The 27,920-nt window shown below is 37.4% G+C and overlaps 20 non-coding genes across 20 annotated transcripts; 14 read left to right on the forward strand and 6 right to left on the reverse strand.

Annotated features, from left to right (window-relative positions):
- Window positions 1-1,063: 1,063 nt before the first annotated feature.
- On the reverse strand, window positions 1,064-1,135 carry TRNAG-UCC (transfer RNA glycine (anticodon UCC)). Its single transcript has one exon. It is a non-coding gene; the product is annotated as a tRNA-Gly (tRNA).
- A 428-nt stretch (window positions 1,136-1,563) lies between these two features.
- TRNAG-UCC (transfer RNA glycine (anticodon UCC)) lies at window positions 1,564-1,635 on the reverse strand. The gene has a single exon. It is a non-coding gene; the product is annotated as a tRNA-Gly (tRNA).
- A 428-nt stretch (window positions 1,636-2,063) lies between these two features.
- On the reverse strand, window positions 2,064-2,135 carry TRNAG-UCC (transfer RNA glycine (anticodon UCC)). Its single transcript has one exon. It is a non-coding gene; the product is annotated as a tRNA-Gly (tRNA).
- A 428-nt stretch (window positions 2,136-2,563) lies between these two features.
- TRNAG-UCC (transfer RNA glycine (anticodon UCC)) lies at window positions 2,564-2,635 on the reverse strand. Its single transcript has one exon. It is a non-coding gene; the product is annotated as a tRNA-Gly (tRNA).
- Window positions 2,636-3,063: 428 nt separating this feature from the next.
- On the reverse strand, window positions 3,064-3,135 carry TRNAG-UCC (transfer RNA glycine (anticodon UCC)). The gene has a single exon. It is a non-coding gene; the product is annotated as a tRNA-Gly (tRNA).
- A 428-nt stretch (window positions 3,136-3,563) lies between these two features.
- TRNAG-UCC (transfer RNA glycine (anticodon UCC)) lies at window positions 3,564-3,635 on the reverse strand. Its single transcript has one exon. It is a non-coding gene; the product is annotated as a tRNA-Gly (tRNA).
- Window positions 3,636-7,224: 3,589 nt separating this feature from the next.
- TRNAG-UCC (transfer RNA glycine (anticodon UCC)) lies at window positions 7,225-7,296 on the forward strand. The gene has a single exon. It is a non-coding gene; the product is annotated as a tRNA-Gly (tRNA).
- Window positions 7,297-8,724: 1,428 nt separating this feature from the next.
- TRNAG-UCC (transfer RNA glycine (anticodon UCC)) lies at window positions 8,725-8,796 on the forward strand. Its single transcript has one exon. It is a non-coding gene; the product is annotated as a tRNA-Gly (tRNA).
- A 928-nt stretch (window positions 8,797-9,724) lies between these two features.
- TRNAG-UCC (transfer RNA glycine (anticodon UCC)) lies at window positions 9,725-9,796 on the forward strand. The gene has a single exon. It is a non-coding gene; the product is annotated as a tRNA-Gly (tRNA).
- A 1,428-nt stretch (window positions 9,797-11,224) lies between these two features.
- Window positions 11,225-11,296, forward strand: TRNAG-UCC (transfer RNA glycine (anticodon UCC)). The gene has a single exon. It is a non-coding gene; the product is annotated as a tRNA-Gly (tRNA).
- Window positions 11,297-12,724: 1,428 nt separating this feature from the next.
- Window positions 12,725-12,796, forward strand: TRNAG-UCC (transfer RNA glycine (anticodon UCC)). Its single transcript has one exon. It is a non-coding gene; the product is annotated as a tRNA-Gly (tRNA).
- A 928-nt stretch (window positions 12,797-13,724) lies between these two features.
- TRNAG-UCC (transfer RNA glycine (anticodon UCC)) lies at window positions 13,725-13,796 on the forward strand. The gene has a single exon. It is a non-coding gene; the product is annotated as a tRNA-Gly (tRNA).
- A 1,428-nt stretch (window positions 13,797-15,224) lies between these two features.
- On the forward strand, window positions 15,225-15,296 carry TRNAG-UCC (transfer RNA glycine (anticodon UCC)). The gene has a single exon. It is a non-coding gene; the product is annotated as a tRNA-Gly (tRNA).
- A 2,928-nt stretch (window positions 15,297-18,224) lies between these two features.
- TRNAG-UCC (transfer RNA glycine (anticodon UCC)) lies at window positions 18,225-18,296 on the forward strand. The gene has a single exon. It is a non-coding gene; the product is annotated as a tRNA-Gly (tRNA).
- A 1,428-nt stretch (window positions 18,297-19,724) lies between these two features.
- Window positions 19,725-19,796, forward strand: TRNAG-UCC (transfer RNA glycine (anticodon UCC)). The gene has a single exon. It is a non-coding gene; the product is annotated as a tRNA-Gly (tRNA).
- A 428-nt stretch (window positions 19,797-20,224) lies between these two features.
- TRNAG-UCC (transfer RNA glycine (anticodon UCC)) lies at window positions 20,225-20,296 on the forward strand. The gene has a single exon. It is a non-coding gene; the product is annotated as a tRNA-Gly (tRNA).
- Window positions 20,297-20,724: 428 nt separating this feature from the next.
- TRNAG-UCC (transfer RNA glycine (anticodon UCC)) lies at window positions 20,725-20,796 on the forward strand. The gene has a single exon. It is a non-coding gene; the product is annotated as a tRNA-Gly (tRNA).
- A 3,428-nt stretch (window positions 20,797-24,224) lies between these two features.
- Window positions 24,225-24,296, forward strand: TRNAG-UCC (transfer RNA glycine (anticodon UCC)). Its single transcript has one exon. It is a non-coding gene; the product is annotated as a tRNA-Gly (tRNA).
- Window positions 24,297-24,724: 428 nt separating this feature from the next.
- On the forward strand, window positions 24,725-24,796 carry TRNAG-UCC (transfer RNA glycine (anticodon UCC)). The gene has a single exon. It is a non-coding gene; the product is annotated as a tRNA-Gly (tRNA).
- A 2,428-nt stretch (window positions 24,797-27,224) lies between these two features.
- Window positions 27,225-27,296, forward strand: TRNAG-UCC (transfer RNA glycine (anticodon UCC)). Its single transcript has one exon. It is a non-coding gene; the product is annotated as a tRNA-Gly (tRNA).
- The last annotated feature ends 624 nt before the right edge of the window (window positions 27,297-27,920 follow it).

Raw genomic sequence — 27,920 nt, forward strand, 5'->3', positions numbered from 1 at the left:
TTGTCATCTGAGAATATCTTAAGCAACAACTATAAGTGCGAAAACAGCACATAAGGAAAAGGATGCAGTGGCCAGGAATCGAACCCGGGTCAACTGCTTGGAAGGCAGCTATGCTCACCACTATACCACCAATTCTTGAGCTGTTTTCAAATGCATATAGTGGCCAATATGGAAATCACAACAACTGTTTGAAAGATATTTAAAGCCTGCGCTGTAGCACCATTGGTGGAAAATATTCAAACAAAATTGGCAAATTGCATGACATTCACAATTCAAGATTTAGGCTCATCCATACTTAAGGTTTTTATGCACCAATGAACTTACATACAGTGGTATCAAAACTGAGAAAAGAAAAGACCTTTGATTTACTTGCATATGGCACCTCAGTGAACTTTGTAAAATGTATTTACAAATCTTTAATCAGGCAGTGGTGGAATCAAAAGTCATCTGCTAAGAAGGAATCATGATTTCTACAAAGATTTTAACATTTTCTATGGACCTTGTCATCTGAGCATATCTTAAGCAACAACTATAAGTGCGAAAACAGCACATAAGGAAAAGGATGCATTGGCCGGGAATCGAACCCGGGTCAACTGATTGGAAGGCAGCTATGCTCAACACTATACCACCAATGCTTGAGCACTTTTCAAATGCATATAGTGGCCAATATGGAAATCACAACAACTGTTTGAAAGATTTTTATAGCCTGCGCTGTAGCACCATTGGTGGTAGATATTCAAACAAAATTGGCAAATTGCATGACATTCACAATTCAAGATTTAGGCTCATCCATACTTAAGGTTTTTATGCACCATTGAACTGATATACAGTGGTATCAAAACTGAGAAAAGAAAAGACCTTTGATTTACTTGCATATGGCACCTCAGTGAACTTTGTAAAATGTATTTACAAATCTTTAATCAGGCAGTGGTGGAATCAAAAGTCATCTGCTAAGAAGGAATCATGATTTCTACAAAGATTTTAAAATTTTCTATGGACCTTGTCATCTGAGCATATCTTAAGCAACAACTATAAGTGCGAAAACAGCACATAAGGAAAAGGATGCATTGGCCGGGAATCGAACCCGGGTCAACTGCTTGGAAGGCAGCTATGCTCAACACTATACCACCAATGCTTGAGCTCTTTTCGAATGCATATAGTGGCCAATATGGAAATCACAACAACTGTTTGAAAGATTTTTATAGCCTGCGCTGTAGCACCATTGGTGGTAGATATTCAAACAAAATTGGCAAATTGCATGACATTCACAATTCAAGATTTAGGCTCATCCATACTTAAGGTTTTTATGCACCATTGAACTGATATACAGTGGTATCAAAACTGAGAAAAGAAAAGACCTTTGATTTACTTGCATATGGCACCTCAGTGAACTTTGTAAAATGTATTTACAAATCTTTAATCAGGCAGTGATGGAATCAAAAGTCATCTGCTAAGAAGGAATCATGATTTCTACAAAGATTTTAACATTTTCTATGGACCTTGTCATCTGAGCATATCTTAAGCAACAACTATAAGTGCGAAAACAGCACATAAGGAAATGGATGCATTGGCCGGGAATCGAACCCGGGTCAACTGCTTGGAAGGCAGCTATGCTCACCACTATACCACCAATGCTTGAGCTCTTTTCGAATGCATATAGTGGCCAATATGGAAATCACAACAACTGTTTGAAAGATATTTATAGCCTGCGCTGTAGCACCATTGGTGGAAGATATTCAAACAAAATTGGCAAATTGCATGACATTCACAATTCAAGATTTAGGCTCATCCATACTTAAGGTTTTTATGCACCAATGAACTTACATACAGTGGTATCAAAACTGAGAAAAGAAAAGACCTTCGATTTACTTGCATATGGCACCTCAGTGAACTTTGTAAAATGTATTCACAAATCTTTAATCAGGCAGTGGTGGAATCAAAAGTCATCTGCTAAGAAGGAATCACGATTTCTACAAAGATTTTAACATTTTCTATGGACCTTGTCATCTGAGCATATCTTAAGCAACAACTATAAGTGCGAAAACAGCACATAAGGAAAAGGATGCAGTGGCCAGGAATCGAACCTGGGTCAACTGCTTGGAAGGCAGCTATGCTCACCACTATACCACCAATGCTTGAGCTCTTTTCAAATGCATATAGTGGCCAATATGGAAATCACAACAACTGTTTGAAAGATATTTATAGCCTGCGCTGTAGCACCATTGGTGGAAGATATTCAAACAAAATTGGCAAATTGCATGACATTCACAATTCAAGATTTAGGCTCATCCATACTTAAGGTTTTTATGCACCATTGAACTGATATACAGTGGTATCAAAACTGAGAAAAGAAAAGACCTTTGATTTACTTGCATATGGCACCTCAGTGAACTTTGTAAAATGTATTTACAAATCTTTAATCAGGCAGTGGTGGAATCAAAAGTCATCTGCTAAGAAGGAATCATGATTTCTACAAAGATTTTAACATTTTCTATGGACCTTGTCATCTGAGCATATCTTAAGCAACAACTATAAGTGCGAAAACAGCACATAAGGAAATGGATGCATTGGCCGGGAATCGAACCCGGGTCAACTGCTTGGAAGGCAGCTATGCTCACCACTATACCACCAATGCTTGAGCTCTTTTCGAATGCATATAGTGGCCAATATGGAAATCACAACAACTGTTTGAAAGATATTTATAGCCTGCGCTGTAGCACCATTGGTGGAAGATATTCAAACAAAATTGGCAAATTGCATGACATTCACAATTCAAGATTTAGGCTCATCCATACTTAAGGTTTTTATGCACCAATGAACTTACATACAGTGGTATCAAAACTGAGAAAAGAAAAGACCTTCGATTTACTTGCATATGGCACCTCAGTGAACTTTGTAAAATGTATTTACAAATCTTTAATCAGGCAGTGGTGGAATCAAAAGTCATCTGCTAAGAAGGAATCATGATTTCTACAAAGATTTTAACATTTTCTATGGACCTTGTCATCTGAGCATATCTTAAGCAACAACTATAAGTGCGAAAACAGCACATAAGGAAAAGGATGCATTGGCCGGGAATCGACCCCGGGTCAACTGCTTGGAAGGCAGTTATGCTCACCACTATACCACCAATGCTTGAGCACTTTTCAAATGCATATAGTGGCCAATATGGAAATCACAACAACTGTTTGAAAGATTTTTATAGCCTGCGCTGTAGCACCATTGGTGGTAGATATTCAAACAAAATTGGCAAATTGCATGACATTCACAATTCAAGATTTAGGCTCATCTATACTTAAGGTTTTTATGCACCATTGAACTGATATACAGTGGTATCAAAACTGAGAAAAGAAAAGACCTTTGATGTACTTGCATATGGCACCTCAGTGAACTTTGTAAAATTTGTTTACAAATCTTTAATCATGCAGTGGTGGAATCAAAAGTCATCTGCTAAGAAGGAATCATGATTTCTACAAAGATTTTAACATTTTCTATGGACCTTGTCATCTGAGCATATCTTAAGCAACAACTATAAGTGCGAAAACAGCACATAAGGAAAAGGATGCATTGGCCAGGAATCGAACCCGGGTCAACTGCTTGGAAGGCAGCTATGCTCACCACTATACCACCAATGCTTGAGCTCTTTTCGAATGCATATAGTGGCCAATATGGAAATCACAACAACTGTTTGAAAGATATTTATAGCCTGCGCTGTAGCACCATTGGTGGAAGATATTCAAACAAAGCCTAGCTGCCTTCCAAGCTGTTGACCCGGGTTCGATTCCCGGCCAATGCATCCTTTTCCTTATGTGCTGTTTTCGCACTTATAGTTGTTGCTTAAGATATGCTCAGATGACAAGGTCCATAGAAAATGTTAAAATCTTTGTAGAAATCATGATTCCTTCTTAGCAGATGACTTTTGATTCCACCACTGCCTGATTAAAGATTTGTAAATACATTTTACACAGTTCACTGAGGTGCCATATGCAAGTAAAACGAAGGTCTTTTCTATTCTCAGTTTTGATACCACTGTATATCAGTTCAATGGTGCATAAAAACCTTAAGTATGGATGAGCCTAAATCTTGAATTGTGAATGTCATGCAATTTGCCAATTTTGTTTGAATATCTTCCACCAATGGTGCTACAGCGCAGGCTATAAATATCTTTCAAACAGTTGTTGTGATTTCCATATTGGCCACTATATGCATTGAAAAAGCGCTCAAGCATTGGTGGTATAGTCGTGAGCATAGCTGCCTTCCAAGCAGTTGACTCGGGTTCGATTCACGGCCAATGCATCCTTTTCCTTATGTGCTGTTTTCGCACTTATAGTTGTTGCTTAAGATATGCTCAGATGACAAGGTCCATAGAAAATGTTAAAATCTTTGTAGAAATCATGATTCCTTCTTAGCAGATGACTTTTGATTCCACCACTGCCTGATTAAAGATTTGTAAATACATTTTACAAAGTTCACTGAGGTGCCATATGCAAGTAAATCGAAGGTCTTTTCTTTTCTCAGTTTTGATACCACTGTATATCAGTTCAATGGTGCATAAAAACCTTAAGTATGGATAAGCCTAAATCTTGAATTGTGAATGTCATGCAATTTGCCAATTTTGTTTGAATATCTTCCACCAATGGTGCTACAGCGCAGGCTATAAATATCTTTCAAACAGTTGTTGTGATTTCCATATTGGCCACTATATGCATTTGAAAAGAGCTCAAGCATTGGTGGTATAGTGGTGAGCATAGCTTTCTTCCAAGCTGTTGACCCGGGTTCGATTCCCGGCCAATGCATCCTTTTCCTTATGTGCTGTTTTCGCACTTATAGTTGTTGCTTAAGATATGCTCAGATGACAAGGTCCATAGAAAATGTTAAAATCTTTGTAGAAATCATGATTAATTCTTAGCAGATGACTTTTGATTCCACCACTGCCTGATTAAAGATTTGTAAATACATTTTACAAAGTTCACTGAGGTGCCATATGCAAGTAAAATGAAGGTCTTTTCTATTCTCAGTTTTTATACCACTGTATATCAGTTCAATGGTGCATAAAAACCTTAAGTATGGATGAGCCTAAATCTTGAATTGTGAATGTCATGCAATTTGCCAATTTTGTTTGAATATCTTCCACGAATGGTGCTACAGCGCAGGCTATAAATATCTTTCAAACAGTTTTTGTGATTTCCATATTGGCCACTATATGCATCGAAAAAGGGCTCAAGCATTGGTGGTATAGTGGTGAGCATAGCTGCCTTCCAAGCAATTGACTCGGGTTCGATTCCCGGCCACTGCATCCTTTTCCTTATGTGCTGTTTTCGCACTTATAGTTGTTGCTTAAGATATGCTCAGATGACAAGGTCCATAGAAAATGTTAAAATCTTTGTAGAAATCATGATTCCTTCTTAGCAGATGACTTTTGATTCCACCACTGCCTGATTAAAGATTTGTAAATACATTTTACAAAGTTCACTGAGGTGCCATATGCAAGTAAATCGAAGGTCTTTTCTTTTCTCAGTTTTGATACCACTGTATATCAGTTCAATGGTGCATAAAAACCTTAAGTATGGATAAGCCTAAATCTTGAATTGTGAATGTCATGCAATTTGCCAATTTTGTTTGAATATCTTCCACCAATGGTGCTACAGCGCAGGCTATAAATATCTTTCAAACAGTTGTTGTGATTTCCATATTGGCCACTATATGCATTTGAAAAGTGCTCAAGCATTGGTGGTATAGTGGTGAGCATAGCTGCCTTCCAAGCAGTTGAACCGGGGTCGATTCCCGGCCAATGCATCCTTTTCCTTATGTGCTGTTTTCGCACTTATAGTTGTTGCTTAAGATATGCTCAGATGACAAGGTCCATAGAAAATGTTAAAATCTTTGTAGAAATCATGATTCCTTCTTAGCAGATGATTTTTGATTCCACCACTGCCTGATTAAAGATTTGTAAATACATTTTACAAAGTTCACTGAGGTGCCATATGCAAGTAAATCGAAGGTCTTTTCTTTTCTCAGTTTTGATACCACTGTATATCAGTTCAATGGTGCATAAAAACCTTAAGTATGGATAAGCCTAAATCTTGAATTGTGAATGTCATGCAATTTGCCAATTTTGTTTGAATATCTTCCACCAATGGTGCTACAGCGCAGGCTATAAATATCTTTCAAACAGTTGTTGTGATTTCCATATTGGCCACTATATGCATTTGAAAAGAGCTCAAGCATTGGTGGTATAGTGGTGAGCATAGCTTTCTTCCAAGCTGTTGACCCGGGTTCGATTCCCGGCCAATGCATCCTTTTCCTTATGTGCTGTTTTCGCACTTATAGTTGTTGCTTAAGATATGCTCAGATGACAAGGTCCATAGAAAATGTTAAAATCTTTGTAGAAATCATGATTAATTCTTAGCAGATGACTTTTGATTCCACCACTGCCTGATTAAAGTTTTGTAAATACATTTTACAAAGTTCACTGAGGTGCCATATGCAAGTAAAACGAAGGTCTTTTCTATTCTCAGTTTTTATACCACTGTATATCAGTTCAATGGTGCATAAAAACCTTAAGTATGGATGAGTCTAAATCTTGAATTGTGAATGTCATGCAATTTGCCAATTTTGTTTGAATATCTTCCACGAATGGTGCTACAGCGCATGCTATAAATATCTTTCAAACAGCTGTTGTGATTTCCATATTGGCCACTATATGCATCAAAAAAGGGCTCAAGCATTGGTGGTATAGTGGTGAGCATAGCTGCCTTCCAAGCAATTGACTCGGGTTCGATTCCCGGTCAATGCATCCTTTTCCTTATGTGCTGTTTTCGCACTTATAGTTGTTGCTTAAGATATGCTCAGATGACAAGGTCCATAGAAAATGTTAAAATCTTTGTAGAAATCATGATTCCTTCTTAGCAGATGACTTTTGATTCCACCACTGCCTGATTAAAGATTTGTAAATACATTTTACAAAGTTCACTGAGGTGCCATATGCAAGTAAATCGAAGGTCTTTTCTTTTCTCAGTTTTGATACCACTGTATATCAGTTCAATGGTGCATAAAAACCTTAAGTATGGATAAGCCTAAATCTTGAATTGTGAATGTCATGCAATTTGCCAATTTTGTTTGAATATCTTCCACCAATGGTGCTACAGCGCAGGCTATAAATATCTTTCAAACAGTTGTTGTGATTTCCATATTGGCCACTATATGCATTTGAAAAGAGCTAAAGCATTGGTGGTATAGTGGTGAGCATAGCTGCCTTCCAAGCTGTTGACCCGGGTTCGATTCCCGGCCAATGCATCCTTTTCCTTATGTGCTGTTTTCGCACTTATAGTTGTTGCTTAAGATATGCTCAGATGACAAGGTCCATAGAAAATGTTAAAATCTTTGTAGAAATCATGATTAATTCTTAGCAGATGACTTTTGATTCCACCACTGCCTGATTAAAGTTTTGTAAATACATTTTACAAAGTTTACTGAGGTGCCATATGCAAGTAAAACGAAGGTCTTTTCTATTCTCAGTTTTTATACCACTGTATATCAGTTCAATGGTGCATAAAAACCTTAAGTATGGATGAGCCTAAATCTTGAATTGTGAATGTCATGCAATTTGCCAATTTTGTTTGAATATCTTCCACCAATGGTGCTACAGCGCAGGCTATAAATATCTTTCAAACAGTTGTTGTGATTTCCATATTGGCCACTGTATACATCGAAAAAGGGCTCAAGCATTGGTGGTATAGTGGTGAGCATAGCTGCTTTCCAAGCAATTGACTCTGGTTCGATTCCCGGCCAATGCATCCTTTTCCTTATGTGCTGTTTTCGCACTTATAGTTGTTGCTTAAGATATGCTCAGATGACAAGGTCCATAGAAAATGTTAAAATCTTTGTAGAAATCATGATTCCTTCTTAGCAGATGACTTTTGATTCCACCACTGCCTGATTAAAGATTTGTAAATACATTTTACACAGTTCACTGAGGTGCCATATGCAAGTAAAACGAAGGTCTTTTCTATTCTCAGTTTTGATACCACTGTATATCAGTTCAATGGTGCATAAAAACCTTAAGTATGGATGAGCCTAAATCTTGAATTGTGAATGTCATGCAATTTGCCAATTTTGTTTGAATATCTTCCACCAATGGTGCTACAGCGCAGGCTATAAATATCTTTCAAACAGTTGTTGTGATTTCCATATTGGCCACTATATGCATTGAAAAAGCGCTCAAGCATTGGTGGTATAGTCGTGAGCATAGCTGCCTTCCAAGCAGTTGACTCGGGTTCGATTCACGGCCAATGCATCCTTTTCCTTATGTGCTGTTTTCGCACTTATAGTTGTTGCTTAAGATATGCTCAGATGACAAGGTCCATAGAAAATGTTAAAATCTTTGTAGAAATCATGATTCCTTCTTAGCAGATGACTTTTGATTCCACCACTGCCTGATTAAAGATTTGTAAATACATTTTACAAAGTTCACTGAGGTGCCATATGCAAGTAAATCGAAGGTCTTTTCTTTTCTCAGTTTTGATACCACTGTATATCAGTTCAATGGTGCATAAAAACCTTAAGTATGGATAAGCCTAAATCTTGAATTGTGAATGTCATGCAATTTGCCAATTTTGTTTGAATATCTTCCACCAATGGTGCTACAGCGCAGGCTATAAATATCTTTCAAACAGTTGTTGTGATTTCCATATTGGCCACTATATGCATTTGAAAAGAGCTCAAGCATTGGTGGTATAGTGGTGAGCATAGCTGCCTTCCAAGCTGTTGACCCGGGATCGATTCCCGGCCAATGCATCCTTTTCCTTATGTGCTGTTTTCGCACTTATAGTTGTTGCTTAAGATATGCTCAGATGACAAGGTCCATAGAAAATGTTAAAATCTTTGTAGAAATCATGATTAATTCTTAGCAGATGACTTTTGATTCCACCACTGCCTGATTAAAGATTTGTAAATACATTTTACAAAGTTCACTGAGGTGCCATATGCAAGTAAAATGAAGGTCTTTTCTATTCTCAGTTTTTATACCACTGTATATCAGTTCAATGGTGCATAAAAACCTTAAGTATGGATGAGCCTAAATCTTGAATTGTGAATGTCATGCAATTTGCCAATTTTGTTTGAATATCTTCCACCAATGGTGCTACAGCGCAGGCTATAAATATCTTTCAAACAGTTTTTGTGATTTCCATATTGGCCACTATATGCATCGAAAAATGGCTCAAGCATTGGTGGTATAGTGGTGAGCATAGCTGCCTTCCAAGCAATTGACTCGGGTTCGATTCCCGGCCACTGCATCCTTTTCCTTATGTGCTGTTTTCGCACTTATAGTTGTTGCTTAAGATATGCTCAGATGACAAGGTCCATAGAAAATGTTAAAATCTTTGTAGAAATCATGATTCCTTCTTAGCAGATGACTTTTGATTCCACCACTGCCTGATTAAAGATTTGTAAATACATTTTACAAAGTTCACTGAGGTGCCATATGCAAGTAAATCGAAGGTCTTTTCTTTTCTCAGTTTTGATACCACTGTATATCAGTTCAATGGTGCATAAAAACCTTAAGTATGGATAAGCCTAAATCTTGAATTGTGAATGTCATGCAATTTGCCAATTTTGTTTGAATATCTTCCACCAATGGTGCTACAGCGCAGGCTATAAATATCTTTCAAACAGTTGTTGTGATTTCCATATTGGCCACTATATGCATTTGAAAAGTGCTCAAGCATTGGTGGTATAGTGGTGAGCATAGCTGCCTTCCAAGCAGTTGACCCGGGGTCGATTCCCGGCCAATGCATCCTTTTCCTTATGTGCTGTTTTCGCACTTATAGTTGTTGCTTAAGATATGCTCAGATGACAAGGTCCATAGAAAATGTTAAAATCTTTGTAGAAATCATGATTCCTTCTTAGCAGATGACTTTTGATTCCACCACTGCCTGATTAAAGATTTGTAAATACATTTTACAAAGTTCACTGAGGTGCCATATGCAAGTAAATCGAAGGTCTTTTCTTTTCTCAGTTTTGATACCACTGTATATCAGTTCAATGGTGCATAAAAACCTTAAGTATGGATAAGCCTAAATCTTGAATTGTGAATGTCATGCAATTTGCCAATTTTGTTTGAATATCTTCCACGAATGGTGCTACAGCGCAGGCTATAAATATCTTTCAAACAGTTGTTGTGATTTCCATATTGGCCACTATATGCATTTGAAAAGAGCTCAAGCATTGGTGGTATAGTGGTGAGCATAGCTTTCTTCCAAGCTGTTGACCCGGGTTCGATTCCCGGCCAATGCATCCTTTTCCTTATGTGCTGTTTTCGCACTTATAGTTGTTGCTTAAGATATGCTCAGATGACAAGGTCCATAGAAAATGTTAAAATCTTTGTAGAAATCATGATTAATTCTTAGCAGATGACTTTTGATTCCACCACTGCCTGATTAAAGTTTTGTAAATACATTTTACAAAGTTCACTGAGGTGCCATATGCAAGTAAAACGAAGGTCTTTTCTATTCTCAGTTTTTATACCACTGTATATCAGTTCAATGGTGCATAAAAACCTTAAGTATGGATGAGCCTAAATCTTGAATTGTGAATGTCATGCAATTTGCCAATTTTGTTTGAATATCTTCCACGAATGGTGCTACAGCGCAGGCTATAAATATCTTTCAAACAGTTGTTGTGATTTCCATATTGGCCACTATATGCATCGAAAAAGGGCTCAAGCATTGGTGGTATAGTGGTGAGCATAGCTGCCTTCCAAGCAATTGACTCGGGTTCGATTCCCGGCCACTGCATCCTTTTCCTTATGTGCTGTTTTCGCACTTATAGTTGTTGCTTAAGATATGCTCAGATGACAAGGTCCATAGAAAATGTTAAAATCTTTGTAGAAATCATGATTCCTTCTTAGCAGATGACTTTTGATTCCACCACTGCCTGATTAAAGATTTGTAAATACATTTTACAAAGTTCACTGAGGTGCCATATGCAAGTAAATCGAAGGTCTTTTCTTTTCTCAGTTTTGATACCACTGTATATCAGTTCAATGGTGCATAAAAACCTTAAGTATGGATAAGCCTAAATCTTGAATTGTGAATGTCATGCAATTTGCCAATTTTGTTTGAATATCTTCCACCAATGGTGCTACAGCGCAGGCTATAAATATCTTTCAAACAGTTGTTGTGATTTCCATATTGGCCACTATATGCATTTGAAAAGTGCTCAAGCATTGGTGGTATAGTGGTGAGCATAGCTGCCTTCCAAGCAGTTGACCCGGGGTCGATTCCCGGCCAATGCATCCTTTTCCTTATGTGCTGTTTTCGCACTTATAGTTGTTGCTTAAGATATGCTCAGATGACAAGGTCCATAGAAAATGTTAAAATCTTTGTAGAAATCATGATTCCTTCTTAGCAGATGACTTTTGATTCCACCACTGCCTGATTAAAGATTTGTAAATACATTTTACAAAGTTCACTGAGGTGCCATATGCAAGTAAATCGAAGGTCTTTTCTTTTCTCAGTTTTGATACCACTGTATATCAGTTCAATGGTGCATAAAAACCTTAAGTATGGATAAGCCTAAATCTTGAATTGTGAATGTCATGCAATTTGCCAATTTTGTTTGAATATCTTCCACGAATGGTGCTACAGCGCAGGCTATAAATATCTTTCAAACAGTTGTTGTGATTTCCATATTGGCCACTATATGCATTTGAAAAGAGCTCAAGCATTGGTGGTATAGTGGTGAGCATAGCTTTCTTCCAAGCTGTTGACCCGGGTTCGATTCCCGGCCAATGCATCCTTTTCCTTATGTGCTGTTTTCGCACTTATAGTTGTTGCTTAAGATATGCTCAGATGACAAGGTCCATAGAAAATGTTAAAATCTTTGTAGAAATCATGATTAATTCTTAGCAGATGACTTTTGATTCCACCACTGCCTGATTAAAGTTTTGTAAATACATTTTACAAAGTTCACTGAGGTGCCATATGCAAGTAAAACGAAGGTCTTTTCTATTCTCAGTTTTTATACCACTGTATATCAGTTCAATGGTGCATAAAAACCTTAAGTATGGATGAGCCTAAATCTTGAATTGTGAATGTCATGCAATTTGCCAATTTTGTTTGAATATCTTCCACGAATGGTGCTACAGCGCAGGCTATAAATATCTTTCAAACAGTTGTTGTGATTTCCATATTGGCCACTATATACATCGAAAAAGGGCTCAAGCATTGGTGGTATAGTGGTGAGCATAGCTGCCTTCCAAGCAATTGACTCGGGTTCGATTCCCGGCCAATGCATCCTTTTCCTTATGTGCTGTTTTCGCACTTATAGTTGTTGCTTAAGATATGCTCAGATGACAAGGTCCATAGAAAATGTTAAAATCTTTGTAGAAATCATGATTCCTTCTTAGCAGATGACTTTTGATTCCACCACTGCCTGATTAAAGATTTGTAAATACATTTTACAAAGTTCACTGAGGTGCCATATGCAAGTAAATCGAAGGTCTTTTCTTTTCTCAGTTTTGATACCACTGTATATCAGTTCAATGGTGCATAAAAACCTTAAGTATGGATAAGCCTAAATCTTGAATTGTGAATGTCATGCAATTTGCCAATTTTGTTTGAATATCTTCCACCAATGGTGCTACAGCGCAGGCTATAAATATCTTTCAAACAGTTGTTGTGATTTCCATATTGGCCACTATATGCATTTGAAAAGAGCTCAAGCATTGGTGGTATAGTGGTGAGCATAGCTGCCTTCCAAGCTGTTGACCCGGGTTCGATTCCTGGCCAATGCATCCTTTTCCTTATGTGCTGTTTTCGCACTTATAGTTGTTGCTTAAGATATGCTCAGATGACAAGGTCCATAGAAAATGTTAAAATCTTTGTAGAAATCATGATTAATTCTTAGCAGATGATTTTTGATTCCACCACTGCCTGATTAAAGATTTGTAAATACATTTTACAAAGTTCACTGAGGTGCCATATGCAAGTAAAATGAAGGTCTTTTCTATACTCAGTTTTTATACCACTGTATATCAGTTCAATGGTGCATAAAAACCTTAAGTATGGATGAGCCTAAATCTTGAATTGTGAATGTCATGCAATTTGCCAATTTTGTTTGAATATCTTCCACGAATGGTGCTACAGCGCAGGCTATAAATATCTTTCAAACAGTTGTTGTGATTTCCATATTGGCCACTATATGCATCGAAAAAGGGCTCAAGCATTGGTGGTATAGTGGTGAGCATAGCTGCCTTCCAAGCAATTGACTCGGGTTCGATTCCCGGCCACTGCATCCTTTTCCTTATGTGCTGTTTTCGCACTTATAGTTGTTGCTTAAGATATGCTCAGATGACAAGGTCCATAGAAAATGTTAAAATCTTTGTAGAAATCATGATTCCTTCTTAGCAGATGACTTTTGATTCCACCACTGCCTGATTAAAGATTTGTAAATACATTTTACAAAGTTCACTGAGGTGCCATATGCAAGTAAATCGAAGGTCTTTTCTTTTCTCAGTTTTGATACCACTGTATATCAGTTCAATGGTGCATAAAAACCTTAAGTATGGATAAGCCTAAATCTTGAATTGTGAATGTCATGCAATTTGCCAATTTTGTTTGAATATCTTCCACCAATGGTGCTACAGCGCAGGCTATAAATATCTTTCAAACAGTTGTTGTGATTTCCATATTGGCCACTATATGCATTTGAAAAGTGCTCAAGCATTGGTGGTATAGTGGTGAGCATAGCTGCCTTCCAAGCAGTTGACCCGGGGTCGATTCCCGGCCAATGCATCCTTTTCCTTATGTGCTGTTTTCGCACTTATAGTTGTTGCTTAAGATATGCTCAGATGACAAGGTCCATAGAAAATGTTAAAATCTTTGTAGAAATCATGATTCCTTCTTAGCAGATGACTTTTGATTCCACCACTGCCTGATTAAAGATTTGTAAATACATTTTACAAAGTTCACTGAGGTGCCATATGCAAGTAAATCGAAGGTCTTTTCTTTTCTCAGTTTTGATACCACTGTATATCAGTTCAATGGTGCATAAAAACCTTAAGTATGGATAAGCCTAAATCTTGAATTGTGAATGTCATGCAATTTGCCAATTTTGTTTGAATATCTTCCACCAATGGTGCTACAGCGCAGGCTATAAATATCTTTCAAACAGTTGTTGTGATTTCCATATTGGCCACTATATGCATTTGAAAAGAGCTCAAGCATTGGTGGTATAGTGGTGAGCATAATTTTCTTCCAAGCTGTTGACCCGGGTTCGATTCCCGGCCAATGCATCCTTTTCCTTATGTGCTGTTTTCGCACTTATAGTTGTTGCTTAAGATATGCTCAGATGACAAGGTCCATAGAAAATGTTAAAATCTTTGTAGAAATCATGATTAATTCTTAGCAGATGACTTTTGATTCCACCACTGCCTGATTAAAGTTTTGTAAATACATTTTACAAAGTTCACTGAGGTGCCATATGCAAGTAAAACGAAGGTCTTTTCTATTCTCAGTTTTTATACCACTGTATATCAGTTCAATGGTGCATAAAAACCTTAAGTATGGATGAGCCTAAATCTTGAATTGTGAATGTCATGCAATTTGCCAATTTTGTTTGAATATCTTCCACGAATGGTGCTACAGCGCAGGCTATAAATATCTTTCAAACAGTTGTTGTGATTTCCATATTGGCCACTATATACATCGAAAAAGGGCTCAAGCATTGGTGGTATAGTGGTGAGCATAGCTGCCTTCCAAGCAATTGACTCGGGTTCGATTCCCGGCCAATGCATCCTTTTCCTTATGTGCTGTTTTCGCACTTATAGTTGTTGCTTAAGATATGCTCAGATGACAAGGTCCATAGAAAATGTTAAAATCTTTGTAGAAATCATGATTCCTTCTTAGCAGATGACTTTTGATTCCACCACTGCCTGATTAAAGATTTGTAAATACATTTTACAAAGTTCACTGAGGTGCCATATGCAAGTAAATCGAAGGTCTTTTCTTTTCTCAGTTTTGATACCACTGTATATCAGTTCAATGGTGCATAAAAACCTTAAGTATGGATAAGCCTAAATCTTGAATTGTGAATGTCATGCAATTTGCCAATTTTGTTTGAATATCTTCCACCAATGGTGCTACAGCGCAGGCTATAAATATCTTTCAAACAGTTGTTGTGATTTCCATATTGGCCACTATATGCATTTGAAAAGAGCTCAAGCATTGGTGGTATAGTGGTGAGCATAGCTGCCTTCCAAGCTGTTGACCCGGGTTCGATTCCTGGCCAATGCATCCTTTTCCTTATGTGCTGTTTTCGCACTTATAGTTGTTGCTTAAGATATGCTCAGATGACAAGGTCCATAGAAAATGTTAAAATCTTTGTAGAAATCATGATTAATTCTTAGCAGATGATTTTTGATTCCACCACTGCCTGATTAAAGATTTGTAAATACATTTTACAAAGTTCACTGAGGTGCCATATGCAAGTAAAATGAAGGTCTTTTCTATACTCAGTTTTTATACCACTGTATATCAGTTCAATGGTGCATAAAAACCTTAAGTATGGATGAGCCTAAATCTTGAATTGTGAATGTCATGCAATTTGCCAATTTTGTTTGAATATCTTCCACGAATGGTGCTACAGCGCAGGCTATAAATATCTTTCAAACAGTTGTTGTGATTTCCATATTGGCCACTATATGCATCGAAAAAGGGCTCAAGCATTGGTGGTATAGTGGTGAGCATAGCTGCCTTCCAAGCAATTGACTCGGGTTCGATTCCCGGCCACTGCATCCTTTTCCTTATGTGCTGTTTTCGCACTTATAGTTGTTGCTTAAGATATGCTCAGATGACAAGGTCCATAGAAAATGTTAAAATCTTTGTAGAAATCATGATTCCTTCTTAGCAGATGACTTTTGATTCCACCACTGCCTGATTAAAGATTTGTAAATACATTTTACAAAGTTCACTGAGGTGCCATATGCAAGTAAATCGAAGGTCTTTTCTTTTCTCAGTTTTGATACCACTGTATATCAGTTCAATGGTGCATAAAAACCTTAAGTATGGATAAGCCTAAATCTTGAATTGTGAATGTCATGCAATTTGCCAATTTTGTTTGAATATCTTCCACCAATGGTGCTACAGCGCAGGCTATAAATATCTTTCAAACAGTTGTTGTGATTTCCATATTGGCCACTATATGCAATCGAAAAGAGCTCAAGCATTGGTGGTATAGTGGTGAGCATAGCTGCTTTCCAAGCAGTTGACCCAGGTTCAAATCCCGGCCAATGTATCCTTTTCCTTATATGCTGTTTTCGCACTTATAGTTGTTGCTTAAGATATGCTCAGATGACAAGGTCCATAGAAAATGTTAAAATCTTTGTAGAAATCATGATTCCTTCTTAGCAGATGACTTTTGATTCCACCACTGCCTGATTAAAGATTTGTAAATACATTTTACAAAGTTCACTGAGGTGCCATATGCAAGTAAATCGAAGGTCTTTTCTTTTCTCAGTTTTGATACCACTGTATATCAGTTCAATGGTGCATAAAAACCTTAAGTATGGATGAGCCTAAATCTTGAATTGTGAATGTCATGCAATTTGCCAATTTTGTTTGAATATCTACCACCAATGGTGCTACAGCGCAGGCTATAAAAATCTTTCAAACAGTTGTTGTGATTTCCATATTGGCCACTATATGCATCAAAAAAGGGCTCAAGCATTGGTGGTATAGTGGTGAGCATAGCTGCCTTCCAAGCAATTGACTCGGGTTCGATTCCCGGCCAATGCATCCTTTTCCTTATGTGCTGTTTTCGCACTTATAGTTGTTGCTTAAGATATGCTCAGATGACAAGGTCCATAGAAAATGTTAAAATCTTTGTAGAAATCATGATTCCTTCTTAGCAGATGACTTTTGATTCCACCACTGCCTGATTAAAGATTTGTAAATACATTTTACAAAGTTCACTGAGGTGCCATATGCAAGTAAATCGAAGGTCTTTTCTTTTCTCAGTTTTGATACCACTGTATATCAGTTCAATGGTGCATAAAAACCTTAAGTATGGATAAGCCTAAATCTTGAATTGTGAATGTCATGCAATTTGCCAATTTTGTTTGAATATCTTCCACCAATGGTGCTACAGCGCAGGCTATAAATATCTTTCAAACAGTTGTTGTGATTTCCATATTGGCCACTATATGCATTTGAAAAGAGCTCAAGCATTGGTAGTATAGTGGTGAGCATAGCTTTCTTCCAAGCTGTTGACCCGGGTTCGATTCCCGGCCAATGCATCCTTTTCCTTATGTGCTGTTTTCGCACTTATAGTTGTTGCTTAAGATATGCTCAGATGACAAGGTCCATAGAAAATGTTAAAATCTTTGTAGAAATCATGATTAATTCTTAGCAGATGACTTTTGATTCCACCACTGCCTGATTAAAGATTTGTAAATACATTTTACAAAGTTCACTGAGGTGCCATATGCAAGTAAAACGAAGGTCTTTTCTATTCTCAGTTTTTATACCACTGTATATCAGTTCAATGGTGCATAAAAACCTTAAGTATGGATGAGCCTAAATCTTGAATTGTGAATGTCATGCAATTTGCCAATTTTGTTTGAATATCTTCCACGAATGGTGCTACAGCGCAGGCTATAAATATCTTTCAAACAGTTGTTGTGATTTCCATATTGGCCACTATATGCATCGAAAAAGGGCTCAAGCATTGGTGGTATAGTGGTGAGCATAGCTGCCTTCCAAGCAATTGACTCGGGTTCGATTCCCGGCCAATGCATCTTTTTCCTTATGTGCTGTTTTCGCACTTATAGTTGTTGCTTAAGATATGCTCAGATGACAAGGTCCATAGAAAATGTTAAAATCTTTGTAGAAATCATGATTCCTTCTTAGCAGATGACTTTTGATTCCACCACTGCATGATTAAAGATTTGTAAACACATTTTACAAAGTTCACTGAGGTGCCATATGCAAATACATCAAAGGTCTTTTCTTTTCTCAGTTTTGATACCACTGTATATCAGTTCAATGGTGCATAAAAACCTTAAGTATGGATGAGCCTAAATCTTGAATTGTGAATGTCATGCAATTTGCCAATTTTGTTTGAATATCTACCAACAATGGTGCTACAGCGCAGGCTATAAAAATCTTTCAAACAGTTGTTGTGATTTCCATATTGGCCACTATATGCATTTGCAAAGTGCTCAAGCATTGGTGGTATAGTGGTGAGCATAGCTGCCTTCCAAGCAGTTGACCCGGGTTCGATTCCCGGCCAATGCATCCTTTTCCTTATGTGCTGTTTTCGCACTTATAGTTGTTGCTTAAGATATGCTCAGATGACAAGGTCCATAGAAAATGTTAAAATCTTTGTAGAAATCATGATTCCTTCTTAGCAGATGACTTTTGATTCCACCACTGCCTGATTAAAGATTTGTAAATACATTTTACAAAGTTCACTGAGGTGCCATATGCAAGTAAATCGAAGGTCTTTTCTTTTCTCAGTTTTGATACCACTGTATATCAGTTCAATGGTGCATAAAAACCTTAAGTATGGATGAGCCTAAATCTTGAATTGTGAATGTCATGCAATTTGCCAATTTTGTTTGAATATCTTCCACCAATGGTGCTACAGCGCAGGCTATAAATTTCTTTCAAACAGTTGTTGTGATTTCCATATTGGTCACTATATGCATTGAAAAAGTGCTCAAGCATTGGTGGTATAGTGGTGAGCATAGCTGCCTTCCAAGTAGTTGACCCGTGTTCGATTCCCGGCCTATGCATCCTTTTCCTTATGTGCTGTTTTCGCACTTATAGTTGTTGCTTAAGATATGCTCAGATGACAAGGTCCATAGAAAATGTTAAAATCTTTGTAGAAATCATGATTCATTCTTAGCAGATTACTTTTGATTCCACCACTGCCTAATTAAAGATTTGTAAATACATTTTACACAGTTCACTGAGGTGCCATATGCAAGTAAAACGAAGGTCTTTTCTTTTCTCAGTTTTGATACCACTGTATATCAGTTTAATGGTGCATAAAAACCTTAAGTATGGATTAGCCTAAATCTTGAATTGTGAATGTCATGCAATTTGCCAATTTTGTTTGAATATCTACCACCAATGGTGCTACAGCGCAGGCTATAAAAATCTTTCAAACAGTTGTTGTGATTTCCATATTGGCCACTATATGCATTTGAAAAGTGCTCAAGCATTGGTGGTATAGTGGTGAGCATAGCTGCCTTCCAAGCAGTTGACCCGGGGTTGATTCCCGGCCAATGCATCCTTTTCCTTATGTGCTGTTTTCGCACTTATAGTTGTTGCTTAAGATATGCTCAGATGACAAGGTCCATAGAAAATGTTAAAATCTTTGTAGAAATCATGATTCCTTCTTAGCAGATGACTTTTGGTTCCACCACTGCCTGATTAAAGATTTGTAAATACATTTTACAAAGTTCACTGAGGTGCCATATGCAAGTAAATCGAAGGTCTTTTCTTTTCTCAGTTTTGATACCACTGTATATCAGTTCAATGGTGCATAAAAACCTTAAGTATGGATGAGCCTAAATCTTGAATTGTGAATGTCATGCAATTTGCCTATTTTGTTTGAATATCTTCCACCAATGGTGCTACAGCGCAGGCTATAAATATCTTTCAAACAGTTGTTGTGATTTCCATATTGGCCACTATATGCAATCGAAAAGAGCTCAAGCATTGGTGGTATAGTGGTGAGCATAGCTGCCTTCCAAGCAGTTGACCCGGGTTCGATTCCCGGCCAATGCATCCTTTTCCTTATGTGCTGTTTTCGCACTTCTAGTTGTTGCTTAAGATATGCTCAGATGACAAGGTCCATAGAAAATGTTAAAATCTTTGTAGAAATCATGATTCCTTCTTAGCAGATGACTTTTGATTCCACCACTGCCTGATTAAAGATTTGTAAATACATTTTACAAAGTTCACTGAGGTGCCATATGCAAGTAAATCGAAGGTCTTTTCTTTTCTCAGTTTTGATACCACTGTATATCAGTTCAATGGTGCATAAAAACCTTAAGTATGGATGAGCCTAAATCTTGAATTGTGAATGTCATGCAATTTGCCAATTTTGTTTGAATATCTTCCACCAATGGTGCTACAGCGCAGGCTATAAATATCTTTCAAACAGTTGTTGTGGTTTCCATATTGGCCACTATATGCAATCGAAAAGAGCTCAAGCATTGGTGGTATAGTGGTGAGCATAGCTGCCTTCCAAGCAGTTGACCCGGGTTCGGTCCCCGGCCAATGCATCCTTTTCCTTATGTGCTGTTTTCGCACTTATAGTTGTTGCTTAAGATATGCTCAGATGACAAGGTCCATAGAAAATGTTAAAATCTTTGTAGAAATCATGATTCCTTCTTAGCAGATGACTTTTGATTCCACCACTGCCTGATTAAAGATTTGTAAATACATTTTACAAAGTTCACTGAGGTGCCATATGCAAGTAAATCAAAGGTCTTTTCTTTTCTCAGTTTTGATACCACTGTATATCAGTTCAATGGTGCATAAAAACCTTAAGTATGGATGAGCCTAAATCTTGAATTGTGAATGTCATGCAATTTGCCAATTTTGTTTGAATATCTACCACCAATGGTGCTACAGCGCAGGCTATAAAAATCTTTCAAACAGTTGTTGTGATTTCCATATTGGCCACTATATGCATTTGAAAAGTGCTCAAGCATTGGTGGTATAGTGGTGAGCATAGCTGCCTTCCAAGCAATTGACCCGGGTTCGATTCCCGGCCAATGCATCCTTTTCCTTATGTGCTGTTTTCGCACTTATAGTTGTTGCTTAAGATATGCTCAGATGACAAGGTCCATAGAAAATGTTAAAATCTTTGTAGAAATCATGATTCCTTCTTAGCAGATGACTTTTGATTCCACCACTGCCTGATTAAAGATTTGTAAATACATTTTACAAAGTTCACTGAGGTGCCATATGCAAGTAAATCGAAGGTCTTTTCTTTTCTCAGTTTTGATACCACTGTATATCAGTTCAATGGTGCATAAAAACCTTAAGTATGGATAAGCCTAAATCTTGAATTGTGAATGTCATGCAATTTGCCAATTTTGTTTGAATATCTTCCACGAATGGTGCTACAGCGCAGGCTATAAATATCTTTCAAACAGTTGTTGTGATTTCCATATTGGCCACTATATGCATCGAAAAAGGGCTCAAGCATTGGTGGTATAGTGGTGAGCATAGCTGCCTTCCAAGCAATTGACTCGGGTTCGAATCCCGGCCAATGCATCCTTTTCCTTATGTGCTGTTTTCGCACTTATAGTTGTTGCTTAAGATATGCTCAGATGACAAGGTCCATAGAAAATGTTAAAATCTTTGTAGAAATCATGATTCCTTCTTAGTAGATGACTTTTGATTCCACCACTGCCTGATTAAAGATTTGTAAATACATTTTACAAAGTTCACTGAGGTGCCATATGCAAGTAAATCGAAGGTCTTTTCTTTTCTCAGTTTTGATACCACTGTATATCAGTTCAATGGTGCATAAAAACCTTAAGTATGGATAAGCCTAAATCTTGAATTGTGAATGTCATGCAATTTGCCAATTTTGTTTGAATATCTTCCACCAATGGTGCTACAGCGCAGGCTATAAATATCTTTCAAACAGTTGTTGTGATTTCCATATTGGCCACTATATGCATTTGAAAAGAGCTCAAGCATTGGTAGTATAGTGGTGAGCATAGCTTTCTTCCAAGCTGTTGACCCGGGTTCGATTCCCGGCCAATGCATCATTTTCCTTATGTGCTGTTTTCGCACTTATAGTTGTTGCTTAACATATGCTCAGATGACAAGGTCCATAGAAAATGTTAAAATCTTTGTAGAAATCATGACTAATTCTTAGCAGATGACTTTTGATTCCACCACTGCCTGATTAAAGATTTGTAAATACATTTTACAAAGTTCACTGAGGTGCCATATGCAAGTAAAACGAAGGTCTTTTCTATTCTCAGTTTTTATACCACTGTATATCTGTTCAATGGTGCATAAAAACCTTAAGTATGGATGAGCCTAAATCTTGAATTGTGAATGTCATGCAATTTGCCAATTTTGTTTGAATATCTTCCACGAATGGTGCTACAGCGCAGGCTATAAATATCTTTCAAACAGTTGTTGTGATTTCCATATTGGCCACTATATGCATCGAAAAAGGGCTCAAGCATTGGTGGTATAGTGGTGAGCATAGCTGCCTTCCAAGCAATTGACTAGGGTTCGATTCCCGGCCAATGCATCCTTTTCCTTATGTGCTGTTTTCGCACTTATAGTTGTTGCTTAAGATATGCTCAGATGACAAGGTCCATAGAAAATGTTAAAATCTTTGTAGAAATCATGATTCCTTCTTAGTAGATGACTTTTGATTCCACCACTGCCTGATTAAAGATTTGTAAATACATTTTACAAAGTTCACTGAGGTGCCATATGCAAGTAAATCGAAGGTCTTTTCTTTTCTCAGTTTTGATACCACTGTATATCAGTTCAATGGTGCATAAAAACCTTAAGTATGGATGAGCCTAAATCTTGAATTGTGAATGTCATGCAATTTGCCAATTTTGTTTGAATATCTTCCACCAATGGTGCTACAGCGCAGGCTATAAATATCTTTCAAACAGTTGTTGTGATTTCCATATTGGTCACTATATGCATTGAAAAAGTGCTCAAGCATTGGTGGTATAGTGGTGAGCATAGCTGCCTTCCAAGTAGTTGACCCGTGTTCGATTCCCGGCCTATGCATCCTTTTCCTTATGTGCTGTTTTCGCACTTATAGTTGTTGCTTAAGATATGCTCAGATGACAAGGTCCATAGAAAATGTTAAAATCTTTGTAGAAATCATGATTCATTCTTAGCAGATTACTTTTGATTCCACCACTGCCTAATTAAAGATTTGTAAATACATTTTACACAGTTCACTGAGGTGCCATATGCAAGTAAAACGAAGGTCTTTTCTTTTCTCAGTTTTGATACCACTGTATATCAGTTCAATGGTGCATAAAAACCTTAAGTATGGATTAGCCTAAATCTTGAATTGTGAATGTCATGCAATTTGCCAATTTTGTTTGAATATCTACCACCAATGGTGCTACAGCGCAGGCTATAAAAATCTTTCAAACAGTTGTTGTGATTTCCATATTGGCCACTATATGCATTTGAAAAGTGCTCAAGCATTGGTGGTATAGTGGTGAGCATAGCTGCCTTCCAAGCAGTTGACCCGGGGTTGATTCCCGGCCAATGCATCCTTTTCCTTATGTGCTGTTTTCGCACTTATAGTTGTTGCTTAAGATATGCTCAGATGACAAGGTCCATAGAAAATGTTAAAATCTTTGTAGAAATCATGATTCCTTCTTAGCAGATGACTTTTGATTCCACCACTGCCTGATTAAAGATTTGTAAATACATTTTACAAAGTTCACTGAGGTGCCATATGCAAGTAAATCGAAGGTCTTTTCTTTTCTCAGTTTTGATACCACTGTATATCAGTTCAATGGTGCATAAAAACCTTAAGTATGGATGAGCCTAAATCTTGAATTGTGAATGTCATGCAATTTGCCAATTTTGTTTGAATATCTTCCACCAATGGTGCTACAGCGCAGGCTATAAATATCTTTCAAACAGTTGTTGTGATTTCCATATTGGCCACTATATGCATTCGAAAAGAGCTCAATCATTGGTGGTATAGTGGTGAGCATAGCTGCCTTCCAAGCAGTTGACCCGGGTTCGATTCGCGGCTAATGCATCCTTTTCCTTATGTGCTGTTTTCGCACTTATAGTTGTTGCTTAAGATATGCTCAGATGACAAGGTCCATAGAAAATGTTAAAATCTTTGTAGAAATCATGATTCCTTCTTAGCAGATGACTTTTGATTCCACCACTGCCTGATTAAAGATTTGTAAATACATTTTACAAAGTTCACTGAGGTGCCATATGCAAGTAAATCGAAGGTCTTTTCTTTTCTCAGTTTTGATACCACTGTATGTAAGTTCATTGGTGCATAAAAACCTTAAGTATGGATGAGCCTAAATCTTGAATTGTGAATGTCATGCTAATTGCCAATTTTGTTTGAATATCTTCCACCAATGGTGCTACAGCGCAGGCTATAAATATCTTTCAAACAGTTGTTGTGATTTCCATATTGGCCACTATATGCATTCAAAAAGAGCTCAAGCATTGGTGGTATAGTGGTGAGCATAGCTGCCTTCCAAGCAGTTGACACGGGTTCGATTCCCGGCCAATGCATCCTTTTCCTTATGTGCTGTTTTCGCACTTATAGTTGTTGCTTAAGATATGCTCAGATGACAAGGTCCATAGAAAATGTTAAAATCTTTGTAGAAATCATGATTCCTTCTTAGCAGATGACTTTTGATTCCACCACTGCCTGATTAAAGATTTGTAAATACATTTTACAAAGTTCACTGAGGTGCCATATGCAAGTAAATCGAAGGTCTTTTCTTTTCTCAGTTTTGATACCACTGTATATCAGTTCAATGGTGCATAAAAACCTTAAGTATGGATGAGCCTAAATCTTGAATTGTGAATGTCATGCAATTTGCCAATTTTGTTTGAATATCTACCACCAATGGTGCTACAGCGCAGGCTATAAAAATCTTTCAAACAGTTGTTGTGATTTCCATATTGTCCACTATATGCATTCAAAAAGAGCTCAAGCATTGGTGGTATAGTGGTGAGCATAACTGCCTTCCAAGCAGTTGACCCGGGTTCGATTCCCGGCCAATGCATCCTTTTCCTTATGTGCTGTTTTCGCACTTATAGTTGTTGCTTAAGATATGCTCAGATGACAAGGTCCATAGAAAATGTTAAAATCTTTGTAGAAATCATGATTCCTTCTTAGCAGATGACTTTTGATTCCACCACTGCCTGATTAAAGATTTGTAAATACATTTTACAAAGTTCACTGAGGTGCCATATGCAAGTAAATCAAAGGTCTTTTCTTTTCTCAGTTTTGATACCACTGTATGTAAGTTCATTGGTGCATAAAAACCTTAAGTATGGATGAGCCTAAATCTTGAATTGTGAATGTCATGCTAATTGCCAATTTTGTTTGAATATCTTCCACCAATGGTGCTACAGCGCAGGCTATAAATATCTTTCAAACACTTGTTGTGATTTCCATATTGGCCACTATATGCATTGAAAAAGCGCTCAAGCATTGGTGGTATAGTGGTGAGCATAGCTGCCTTCCAAGCAGTTTACCCGTGTTCGATTCCCGGCCAATGCATCCTTTTCCTTATGTGCTGTTTTCGCACTTATAGTTGTTGCTTAAGATATGCTCAGATGACAAGGTCCATAGAAAATGTTAAAATCTTTGTAGAAATCATGATTCCTTCTTAGCAGATGACTTTTGATTCCACCACTGCCTGATTAAAGATTTGTAAATACATTTTACAAAGTTCACTGAGGTGCCATATGCAAGTAAATCAAAGGTCTTTTCTTTTCTCAGTTTTGATACCACTGTATATCAGTTCAATGGTGCATAAAAACCTTAAGTATGGATGAGCCTAAATCTTGAATTGTGAATGTCATGCAATTTTCCAATTTTGTTTGAATATCTTCCACCAATGGTGCTACAGCGCAGGCTATAAATATCTTTCAAACAGTTGTTGTGATTTCCATATTGGCCACTATATGCATCTAAAAAGTGCTCAAGCATTGGTGGTATAGTGGTGAGCATAGCTGCCTTCCAAGCAATTGACTCGGGTTCGATTCCCGGCCAATGCATCCTTTTCCTTATGTGCTGTTTTCGCACTTATAGTTGTTGCTTAAGATATGCTCAGATGACAAGGTCCATAGAAAATGTTAAAATCTTTGTAGAAATCATGATTCCTTCTTAGCAGATGACTTTTGATTCCACCACTGCCTGATTAAAGATTTGTAAATACATTTTACAAAGTTCACTGAGGTGCCATATGCAAGTAAATCGAAGGTCTTTTCTTTTCTCAGTTTTGATACCACTGTATATCAGTTCAATGGTGCATAAAAACCTTAAGTATGGATAAGCCTAAATCTTGAATTGTGAATGTCATGCAATTTGCCAATTTTGTTTGAATATCTTCCACCAATGGTGCTACAGCGCAGGCTATAAATATCTTTCAAACAGTTGTTGTGATTTCCATATTGGCCACTATATGCAACGGAAAAGAGCTCAAGCATTGGTAGTATAGTGGTGAGCATAGCTTTCTTCCAAGCTGTTGACCCGGGTTCGATTCCCGGCCAATGCATCCTTTTCCTTATGTGCTGTTTTCGCACTTATAGTTGTTGCTTAAGATATGCTCAGATGACAAGGTCCATAGAAAATGTTAAAATCTTTGTAGAAATCATGATTAATTCTTAGCAGATGACTTTTGATTCCACCACTGCCTGATTAAAGATTTGTAAATACATTTTACAAAGTTCACTGAGGTGCCATATGCAAGTAAAACGAAGGTCTTTTCTATTCTCAGTTTTTATACCACTGTATATCAGTTCAATGGTGCATAAAAACCTTAAGTATGGATGAGCCTAAATCTTGAATTGTGAATGTCATGCAATTTGCCAATTTTGTTTGAATATCTTCCACGAATGGTGCTACAGCGCAGGCTATAAATATCTTTCAAACAGTTGTTGTGATTTCCATATTGGCCACTATATGCATCGAAAAAGGGCTCAAGCATTGGTGGTATAGTGGTGAGCATAGCTGCCTTCCAAGCAATTGACTCGGGTTCGATTCCCGGCCAATGCATCCTTTTCCTTATGTGCTGTTTTCGCACTTATAGTTGTTGCTTAAGATATGCTCAGATGACAAGGTCCATAGAAAATGTTAAAATCTTTGTAGAAATCATGATTCCTTCTTAGCAGATGACTTTTGATTCCACCACTGCATGATTAAAGATTTGTAAACACATTTTACAAAGTTCACTGAGGTGCCATATGCAAATACATCAAAGGTCTTTTCTTTTCTCAGTTTTGATACCACTGTATATCAGTTCAATGGTGCATAAAAACCTTAAGTATGGATGAGCCTAAATCTTGAATTGTGAATGTCATGCAATTTGCCAATTTTGTTTGAATATCTACCAACAATGGTGCTACAGCGCAGGCTATAAAAATCTTTCAAACAGTTGTTGTGATTTCCATATTGGCCACTATATGCATTTGCAAAGTGCTCAAGCATTGGTGGTATAGTGGTGAGCATAGCTGCCTTCCAAGCAGTTGACCCGGGTTCGATTCCCGGCCAATGCATCCTTTTCCTTATGTGCTGTTTTCGCACTTATAGTTGTTGCTTAAGATATGCTCAGATGACAAGGTCCATAGAAAATGTTAAAATCTTTGTAGAAATCATGATTCCTTCTTAGCAGATGACTTTTGATTCCACCACTGCCTGATTAAAGATTTGTAAATACATTTTACAAAGTTCACTGAGGTGCCATATGCAAGTAAATCGAAGGTCTTTTCTTTTCTCAGTTTTGATACCACTGTATATCAGTTCAATGGTGCATAAAAACCTTAAGTATGGATGAGCCTAAATCTTGAATTGTGAATGTCATGCAATTTGCCAATTTTGTTTGAATATCTTCCACCAATGGTGCTACAGCGCAGGCTATAAATATCTTTCAAACAGTTGTTGTGATTTCCATATTGGTCACTATATGCATTGAAAAAGTGCTCAAGCATTGGTGGTATAGTGGTGAGCATAGCTGCCTTCCAAGTAGTTGACCCGTGTTCGATTCCTGGCCTATGCATCCTTTTCCTTATGTGCTGTTTTCGCACTTATAGTTGTTGCTTAAGATATGCTCAGATGACAAGGTCCATAGAAAATGTTAAAATCTTTGTAGAAATCATGATTCATTCTTAGCAGATTACTTT

This window comes from Pseudophryne corroboree, chromosome 4 (genome assembly GCF_028390025.1).
Source record: "Pseudophryne corroboree isolate aPseCor3 chromosome 4, aPseCor3.hap2, whole genome shotgun sequence".
In the NCBI taxonomy this organism is placed as follows: domain Eukaryota; kingdom Metazoa; phylum Chordata; class Amphibia; order Anura; family Myobatrachidae; genus Pseudophryne; species Pseudophryne corroboree.